Here is an 11,188-nt window from a genome sequence, read left to right on the forward strand (position 1 = left end):
TACATGCAATCGTTTACAATCGAAATTTACAACTGAGTTGACAACAGCTGATTTTTACTCCATAGAGGCTAAAAACGATTTTTACTCCCTTATTATTAAAAATGCTACTTAGATACCCGACGCATGCATTGAAAACGAATGTTTTTACTGCAGTATGACAAAAACAATATACTATGAACCCTTGATGACTCCGCTCAATTTTGTGGATGCCTCTGCAAACGCCACCTAGAACACTTATGTAACACCAACGCATTTTATGTTGTTCAAGATGAACATTGATGAATTTACAGCCAGCCCCAAACACAGAACCTATATTAATGGATGATGACTAGATTAATTTAATGCAGTTGCAAAGTTTGTGTTTAGTGTAAAATAAACAATATTCTTGACAAAATCAGAAATAGAAAAAACTGCCCTGTTGACTACACGTTTAACACGTGTTTTCAAAAACTTTAAACGTAGCAATTTGAAACTGTTTCTGTTCTAATATCGGTGATAACAGTTACAATAATTCTTTTTCCTACAGTCACCCAACAAAGTTGGCTTCCTTGTACTGTTTATAGTACAGAAAGCTGCAAATTGGTGCATATTTATACTTTGCCGTACGGTTTATACTTTGCCGCACATCAGGATTCCAACGAAACAACACAAAACAGCGTGGTTCTATTATGCACGTAATCCGTGTACGCTTGGAAATAGGTTGGCAACACTTAAAGATAATAATACTATGAGCAGCTGATTGACTATTATAACTACGATTTAACCTGTCATTTCGTGTTTATAGTTTCGGTATTTCTGAACTTTCTGGACTTTTCTTTTAAACGTTTTTAAAACATTCCTACGATCTTAATAAACAAGAAAATACCTTTAAAGCATTTTTTCAGGCGCGGAAACCACTTCAAATTACAAAACCATCCGGAACTATATTCTCAAAACACGGAGCACATTTCTTGCCGAGGAAAAATAGCGGAGTGATACGGACCGCGGGTAGGCCTACTACTTTCTCTAGGGCACCATTTGTGTTGCCAGCTGAACCTAAAAACGTGTTGTATAGTGTTTGAAAGACTAATTATTTATATGCTTTATAGTGACTGTAGGAAAAATATAATGTGTAACACGAGTGAAAAAGGCCTTTGCTGCACTCGAGATCATTCCGCAACATTGCAACATTGCCGTAAACATTGCTCTCGTGTGCAGCAAAGTGCCACTTTCACCACTAGTTACACAAATAACTATTTCCTACGACCTTTTTTAAAGTAACCGTTTCAGTTAAGTCCTTAATAAGTCAACAGCTGATCTTATGTCTTTGTTTTTGTGTCAAATACTGCGTCCATAAAGATAACATTGAACTTTTTAGAGCCAATGGGGCGGATTCCTTAGAGAGTTTTTTAACGCCATATAGTTGTTAGCACTCACCGATATGGTCTTTATCACCATGCAAAATTTGAAAATGATTACTTCAGCCGTCTAGGAGGAGATTGCGTGAGTCGACGTATAAGAGCTTCGCTCGCTCCGCTCAATGAGTTATACCATTTTAGATAAGGTAGGTACGGTAAGGTGTTTACATATTTCCAGCATGAAGAACCATTTTGAACAATATTTTTGAAGACTTTCAGTGTTTGTTCGTGTGTCTGATTAACATGGATATATGGATGTCACTGAAATAGCCACCCTGGAAAATACACCACACAAACTTACCTTGTGAAAATAGGGTCAGGAAAGTAAAAACCAAAAACCTGTCATTGTTAGTGTTAGCCCGGTTGTCAGGCTAGTCAAACTAACCTAAATCTATAACTGAACAGGTTACACACACCTACCATGCTGGTTGGAATATACAGGCAAATCTCAATTATTGAGTTTTGTCTGTACATTGCTCAGAATTATATATTTTTTATTATTTTTACATTTTATAGCTACATTAAAGAAGCCAAAACAACTCAAACAAGTATCTCAACTGTTCTCCATCGTTGATCTCTCCAGCCGGTATACAATGCCCGAGCGGAAATGCCGGAAATGCCATTGATATCATAAAAGGCTCGTCCAACGATGTGAGGCTCCCATAACGGCTACACAGTTGCGGTCAACCTATGATTCAAATTGTCTAGGTCAAATTGTCAATGCGGAACTTTCGCACGTTAAATAATACTGTACTGTAATAATAATATCAAATATAAATAACAAATAAAAAATTATTTAATATTTTACTTTACTTCAAACAGAGACATATTAATAACACGTAATTAATTATTGTTTTCCAAGCGAAATATTAATTAAGGCCTAAACGATCTTAGGAAATTTAATATTACACTACAATATGAAATATTTTGTCCAACTGAAAAGAAGAGTACTATAATTTCGAAACCTCTTAATGATTGTACATTTAAAATACAGCAATACAACATATAATTAAAGCTCCATATAAAGAATTGTGTCAGTAAAATGGTCAGGATGGTTTTATTCGCCAAATCAATAAAACATGCAATTAACGTAATCAGTATATTGCTTTCATTTAACAATATACAGAAAGTATACTATTCCTCTTGTAATTGTTGAATATTCCGAGAATCTACAAAATGATCACTAACCAGAAAACTATAAAAAAGTTATTTTAACAAAAACCCCTCAATGATGTTGTTTATTCAAATTCAACTTTAACACTAACAAATCATCTGTTAGTAAACAATAAATTAATATTAAGCACAGACTGTTAGAAACATGATTGAGGTATTACTAAATTTCAACAGTAATTGCCCGATTGCACCTATGGTGAGGGATTAGTTCCACCCTACGATTGCACCGACAGCCCTTTTTTGGGGTACCCGTTAATACTAATGTTTGCATACCTTTAACTTTTCAGTACGGTATTAAAACAATCTAACACGGTAACTATTGTTTGTTTGTTAAATAACAAACCAGGTTGATTATACATTGCACGAAAAATACATAGAACCTAAATTGCTTCTCGCCGAATACATACCAAGCCCATACACAAGTCTGGAAATTCTGCGTTAGCGAACTATAGCCATAGATGAACTAATATTAAAATTAGTTCTGTATATTAGTTCATACTATGGCTACCCGAAAATTTTGCTCATAATGATCACTAGTAGCCTACTTTTGGTTGAGTGGGCCTTCAGGGAATTTTGAATAAGTCACAGACTCCACATAGAGGCGTGAGTAAACAGAGAGATTCTTTCTAATTTTTCTTCTGGTCCAAGAACTGTAAGTTGAATAGTTGAATGGCCTTTGTGAAAAACGCGTAATATATGAATATAATTTGAGTGAAACTTAAGTGTTAAATAGTCGATGGTATTACGTTAATTCAACTTTACAACTACCCTACCATGTATGCCATATACGAGAGAGGTCGTCCAGTCACCATAAACTCGACCAAAATAATCTACAAGGTACAGAGTTCTCTATTTCCACCCGCACTGTAAATAAAACATGTGGTTGGAATTTCTTCCATTTGTTTTGATTTTCTATTTATATTTCGTCACCAGCATGGCAACCCATATGACCCATATGCAAATTTGTTTAATTTTTAAATCCATTTTGTTCTTATTTTTGAGCATATTTTAATTTATAAAAAGATTCTACACATCTACAGGTAAATATATTTTCAACAGTATGCATAAAATTAAAATTTCCCTGCGATGATGCACACGAGCTGAAAACAAAGTTTTAAAGAAACATGCTTGCGTATGTATGACTATGAATTACGCAATATAGATTGGGTTAGGGAGACCGAAAATGGACATTTTTATTCAATCCACAAACTCGACAACTTTGGCAAACATACCATAGATTCACATACTTCATATATAATAACAAATACATCAGTACTTACTCCATATACTTTGTATGTATAGGGGAAACAGTAAAAAGGCGGAATTAGATAATATAACATTTTTGTTCTAAATGTAAGTATTGTAAATATTTTTCCAGCCTAGCAGTTAGTAAAAACTTTAAAGTGGCGCCTTAATTTTCGAAATTGATGAATATTATTAAGGAAGTATGGCGTATCGACCAAAAAGCCTCTGAGAAATAATGTACATGATGTCTATCCATCGCAAACATCGTTTTAATTTTTATGACACGTGCAAAACTCATATATAGACGTTGTTACATTTTGTAATTTGACGTCCTATGGAAAAAAGTACATCAAATTTAACGTTTCATTTATAACAGTGTTATACCTATGCTTTATTTTTTACGAAGAATGCAGTTAACTGACTGGAAGTTACTGACTACTACAGAAATACAAGACCATGAAAACCATTATCCAGTTGGCATATTGCAGTATATTTTTAACCATCCAAATCTTAATAAATTAAGTAAGAATAAAAATGATTATGAATTTCTTAAACGATTTAATTTCCACTCTAATAAAAACTTGTAAACAATTACGTACCTTTCGTTTTAGCGAATTTCCCTATAGGGAAGTAGCTATTACCGTAGGTGGCACGATAAGACCTAGACCCGGGACCGATTTACTTTTTCATTTTGATGTCCCCAGAGGCCAAAAACACCATTCGTTCAAATTTTTATATATGTATATATATAGACTTATATATATATATATATATATATATATATATATATATATATATAGTCCGTGAACGCGATAACTTGAGTAATTTTTGTCCGATTTTGATGAAATTTGGTTTAAAGGTGTAAAGCGGGATAAACTTGAATGAGTTCGTGAACCAGCACGATCGGACCATGGGAACGGGGCTTTACGGGGGGTTTTATGGGGTAAAAATTGGTTTTTCTCACTTTTGACCCTCAAAACACAAAATTTCCCGATTTCTCTTTAGACCTTTTTAAAGAGCTTAAAAAAACAAATCATTTAGTATATTAAAGTATTTTTGTTTGATTATTAGTAACGGAGAAAATTAAAAAAATTGTAAATTTAAAATTCCTATGTTATTCTTATGGAGAATATTGTCAAATGTTGTAGTTTGCTTGTTTATGGATATATTTTGATCAAACTTGGCAAATTTATTTATTTTGTACTAAGCTATCAATATTTTACTCAAAAACACACTTTATTAGTTTCCTTGTAGCAGCAAACCTAGGTACTCGTTAAACCTAATGTTATAAAATATTTAACTGAAAATCAATTCAGACAAATGGAAATTCGCTTAGTCGGCAGGTTTGCTGCGGCGGGGGTATTAATAAAATGGTACCAATGGAACGTTAAAATTACCTTAAGTTAAATTGATTGGACAAATAATTATTTAACTAATACAATTTCCTTTTAACACATGCTACCTTAGAGATAAATTTTAAGAAGTTCAGTAAATGTAAAAGAACAACAAATGTCACGTATAGTTTTGTCGTAGAGGGTTGGTAATGCATTGGCTGCTAAATAATGATTTTTAATCCAATTCAGCGAGACTACGCCCCTGATTTCAACTTTCCTCCCGCAGCATGGCTACACTGCTAGGCAAATGCAGTGATGTAGTCAGTGTGTTGGAACGAAATTTCCCGTTCGAGCCCGGCTTCCAACGCGATGACAAAACGCTAATTAATATTGTAGCCTACTGTTTTGATTATGATTGGAAGTCCGGCTCAAATTATGGGGAAGATTAACTAACTATACTTGTAGGGATAGAAGTTAAAAAAATCTATGAACCTCCATAGTTTACTAAGAATTAAGTGGATGCATATGATTATAATTAACAGAAATTAACAGGTGTTATGAAATAAACTGTTCTCACAACAGTAGTTCCTTAGACACAGCTGTTGATTAATAGCCTATACAGCCAATGGCAACTATGGGACCCACAGTTTATAGTGGAATCCGAACCACATTTTTCATTAACTATCTGCCGTTTTAACAACTATATATCAAATGTTGTGACCCCATATTGCACGAAATAAAATATGCATGTATTTTAGTATTTTTTTGTTTATTTGGGCAATATATAGGCATAACATGTATTTATAACTTTAAATAATTTTATCGTTGACACATATATAAATGACTGGCGTTACATTTTCTGTAAATCATGGTAAAACTATGCAGTATCGTAGTCTAGGTGGTAAAAAGAAAAACATTTGTTGTTACACAAAATGTAGCCTAACACTATGCAGCAAAATGCGCTCAACCGGTATTACAACTTAGCAACACTTGCAGCAATGAACATATGGATCCATATCAAATGGGGCCTAACATCAGAGATGAATTTGTATGTACTTATGAACTGTATGTACTTTCATGTCCAAGAATTGGTTAACGTTTCTGGCTAACGTAATTGGTTAACGTTCTAATCTAAAGTAACTTCTTATATTTCTACAACATTTTTTTTATGAAACTTATATTTCATACAAATATTTGTTAGGCTTATTATGGGTTAAACCAATCAAATCTCTAATTTAATTCGAGTGTTTATGATAGAGCGTAAATGGAGTTATGAAACTTGTAGCATTAATAAAATCGTACCATTTTAGCTTGTAGCATATCTTTCCTATTTCCAATTTTGCCAGCTGTATACTTCATAACTTGTAATACAATGAGGCAAGCTTTGAGAAATTGAAGACTGTTCTGAGCAAACGGATTCACTAAATTATTATTAAATAAAATACTTAGCCATGAGAAATACCACTAAATATCAATAGATATATTTTAATAAACACATTAGCTATGTAAATGAATTTAGAGTTTTCGATTTTACCACCATACCCGCTGCCAAAAAATGACTGCTCTGAGTTCTCAATGTGGTTTATTAAAAAAATATTGTAAAAAACCTTGATCAGCATCAATGGTTTATATGTAGATTTTGACTCTATTCAGATACACGTATGTTTAATATATGTTATATATTGAATAAAGACTATTTGAATCTTGAATCTTTGAATCTCGAATGCTATTAAATTATGTAAATCTGGTTAAATAAATGAATTATGACTTAAGAGTAAAAAAAAGAAATAGTTTAGTTTATTGAAGCGTTGTTGCATGTCTACCGGTTAAGGATATATAAGAAATTTCCAAGTTATTCTTAAGGATAATAACAAAACTGTTTTAGTTTTATTGTTCTCGGATTTTACTTCAATCAAATTAGGTAATTTTTGTTTATTTCATACTGCTTAGCCAACAACCTTTCAAAACAAAAACGCACCGAAATTACCTTCCCCGTAGCAGCAAACCCGAGTAGGTATTCATTTAAATATCTAAGAATAAACACTTAATTTTAACATCTAACTTTGTGTGTAATAAAATTCTACACAGAAACAGGTACTTTTCCATCCTGTGGATGGGAAGTTACCCTTTGCCATGCCTACACACGGAAAAGTTACGTAATGTACTTTTACGCCACACTACATTATTTTGACGAACTTCCCACGCAAGGATTTAGTCCAGAAAACAGCTGTTTGCCGCCGGCTTATTCAAATGGGGTTTCATTGCGTACTACTGTACTGCAATGAGTTTTACGCCACACTACACTATTTTGACGAACTTCCCACGCAAGGATTTAGTCCAGAAAACAGCTGTTTGCCGCCAGCTTATTCAAATGGGGTTTCATTGCGTACTACTGTACTGTAATGAGTTTTACCGGACACCAATCAGCTGATTATACTGTATTTAGGTGGCAATGAGTGGTTATAAACATTGAGATATATAAACAAAAACATAACCTCTCATGACTAGTGATTTTTAGTCCTTTAGTTGGTGGAAATATATAAGGATTTGTACAGATTTAGTAGTATGGCGTAAACTATCGTACGTAACTCGTCCAAAATGTGCGTACCGGACTCGTATGATAATCCCGTACTCGACTTCGTCTCGCACGGGAACGACCACACTCGTCCGGTAAACACTTATTTTCAGGACTAGTAACGTAATATACTATTACCGACCGGACACCAATCAGCTGATTATACTGTATTTAGGTGGCAATGAATGGTTATAAACAAAAACATAACCTCTCTTAGAGGTTATTACTAGGGATTTTTAGTCCTTTAGTTGGTGGAAATATAATAAGGATTTGTAGGGATTTAGTAGTATGGCGTAAACTGTCGTACGCAACTCGTCCAAAATGTGTGTACCGGACTCGTATGATAATCCCGTACTCGACTTCGTCTCGCACGGGAACGACCACACTCGTCCGGTAAACACTTATTTTCAGGACTAGTAACGTAATATACTATTCCCGTGTACTTAGTCAGCTGTTGCTGTTGAAATAAACAGCTAATTTTAGCGGCCTATTTTATTTTTTGAAATATAATATATGTTCTGTCCTAAATAAATTGTGTTATGAATGAGTTAAATATGTACTGATTTTTCTGTGTAGTATGATGTAAAGTATCGTGTTACTCACCCGGTACTATAGCTACCATACTCGCACGAAAATCCCGCACTCGGCTACGCCTTCGGTGAAACACCTTACCGGGCTAGAATACTCTAGTAACCAAATACAGTAAGTAGGCATATACTATTTCTTTATACCAACTGCATTTAGACAAGGTGTTTACGTTTCCTAAGCAGCCATTACAGTTTACAAGTAGTGGTTTGTGTGTTTGAAAATACTGTTACAACTCTATGATTTATTTTAAATACCCCCTCCCTCCACAGCAAACCTGCAGACTAAACGAATTTCCATTTGCTTTATTGGATTTACATCATCTCCTTAAAAATATCACAAAATTATTCCCTAATTTAAATATAGCATTAGTTTAACAAGTACTTAGGTCTGTTGCAACAGGTAGGGTTTAAAAGAGGTTTAAAAAATGTTATTACATGTAGTTTAGTATGAAATAAATGCATTTTCAAAATTTGATCAAAATATGTTCATAAACAAGCTAACTACAACAGTTTACTTATTCTCCATAAGATTAAACATAGGGATTTTAAACTGTTCGAGTTTTCTCCGTAACCAGTAAGCGCATAATAATGCTTCAATATACTAAATAATTTGTTTTTTAACTCTACAAAATAGTTTGGAAAGATATTTGCAAAATGTTATGTTGTCATTACTTTTTATGGATCGCCATATTGGCAATGGAAAGGTTAACAAAAGAATCAATGCATCTGCAGTTTGTTTAGGTAAATTAACGCAGTTTTTACATTTCCTCATTTCCGGTGTAAGTTGCCGATACAAATGTACTACAACTCATTTAATATTTCAAAGTGTAACAATGAACAACGTAAAATCGTTATTTGGGTTAATCTGTTTGTAACACTAAGCTATTAAGTTAAATGAAAACTATGTATTTCCATTATAAATTTCAAATTAATTTCTGATTGAAAAATCGTTGGATGGATACCATAACTAACTATCCTCAAGCAAAGTTTGGCCTAGATAGCAAGTTTTAACTACTTTCTTGCACGAAAAAAAAAACAGTATAATAAATCACAATACAAGTGTGAAAAATGACAAATTATTGTAAAGCCTTCAAACGGCAGAACACAATTGATATACACAAAATAGTTGAAATAGCATTGACAAATTTGAAGGAGACTGCAGCTGCAGGCGCCGTGGATAGAAGTCGTTCGGAGTTTAAAAAAGAACGACTCTTATTCTGGACTCAACCGAGTTGTTCAGCAAGAGCTGTTCACCTTCAATTTGAATCTCCCGCTCTTTGTCGATCTGTTTTGCTTGTCGACATTTTGCGTGTCGATAAAGTGGGAAAATTTACACAACCGTCCCACATAACAGACATCCCACATAACCGACATCCCACTTTACAGACATCCCATATTACCGACACTGTCGACATTTTGAGTTGTCGACATTATGGGACTATTTCAGTGTCGATCTTTTGGGATGTCGATAAACTGGGACCCCACGAGTCAGCTTAGCCACGGCCGCCTTTAATTACAGGCCGCGGCCTGTAGAATTGGCAACCTCGCAAGTGGTGTTGTTCAGTGACAGACGTCCCATAAGATAACATGGCAGACATGTGACATCGGCGTGCATCAGCTCATTAATTCGCACTTAATTGATTTAATTTTTAATTTATGAATATAAATTTTTTTAAATATTGAAAATAAAACATACAGAATTGAAAATTGAAACAATATGAATTCAAATATATATCTGTACATTTTAAGCGGAGTCAATATTGTCATAGTTCAGTAACCAATCTTTCGTAAATACAGAAATACCATTAGTTGCTTCCAAACAAAAACAGCTGTTACAACACCACTTGCGACGTTGCCAGTTCGAAGGCCGCGGCCTGGAGTTAAAGGTGGCCGTAGTGGCTTAGCAGAGCACGGAAGGGTTTTTTTACATTTTATTTTATTTACAATCTGTTCAACAAAAATAGAACAATAAGCAAATCAAATATTAAAATTTTAATACAGTAATTTTAGTCTTAATCCAAAAATAAAGCTAGAACACACAAACTTTGCATATTTGGTACAAAGTTTAAAGTCCATAAATTCCTAAAAGAGACAACTTAAGTCGTTCTTCGTTCTCGTCCAATAAATTTAAAGCAAGGTAGTTAATGGTACTCTAATTTCTGTATTTGGCATTTTTTAACCTTGTAATTTCTTCTTTGACCGTTGGGGTTCGACTGTCCCTGTGAAGCACTTCGTTAAACGAACCATGGTGCCTGGAGAATGTGCCTTAGAACTTTAGATTGGAATCTTTCGATGACATCCGGATTTGACTTGCTGGATGTCCCCCACAGTTGGATACCGTACGTCCACACTTATTTCAGAATAGTTTTATATAATAGCAATTTATTTGCTGCTATTAATTTTAATTTTTTATTTAATAGCCAACAAAGATTTATAAATTTTTAATTTAACGAAATTATCTTGTTCCAGATATGGCTTTTCCAAGTAAGCCTTCTGTCAAGGGTCATATCCCAGTATTTAGCTTCAACTTCATTGCTCTGTGCGATTTGAACATTATTTAGGGTAACTGGAGGACACGTGTCTAATCTTGTTGTAAAGGTTGTGGACAGATTTACTCTCATTTACCCTACTTGGATCCCCCATTTTCTTATCCAATCGGAGAAACCATCGAGTCCAGTCTGCAACATTTGTGAAGCTATCGCAGGGTTTTCATGAGAGGCTATAGCAGTATCATCAGCGAAGTTCGACATTAAGTTTTCTTTCAGGGAGGTCCGCCGTGAACAATGTATAGAGAACAGGGCCCAATACACTTCCTCGGGGAACTCCTGCTTGAATTTCGTGAAGTAGGGTGACAATATCACCAAATTGAAAACGGAA

This window comes from Macrosteles quadrilineatus, unplaced genomic scaffold (assembly GCF_028750875.1).
Source record: "Macrosteles quadrilineatus isolate MER2022 unplaced genomic scaffold, UCM_ALF_1.0 Scaffold_5__1_contigs__length_97177068, whole genome shotgun sequence".
Lineage (NCBI taxonomy): Eukaryota > Metazoa > Arthropoda > Insecta > Hemiptera > Cicadellidae > Macrosteles > Macrosteles quadrilineatus.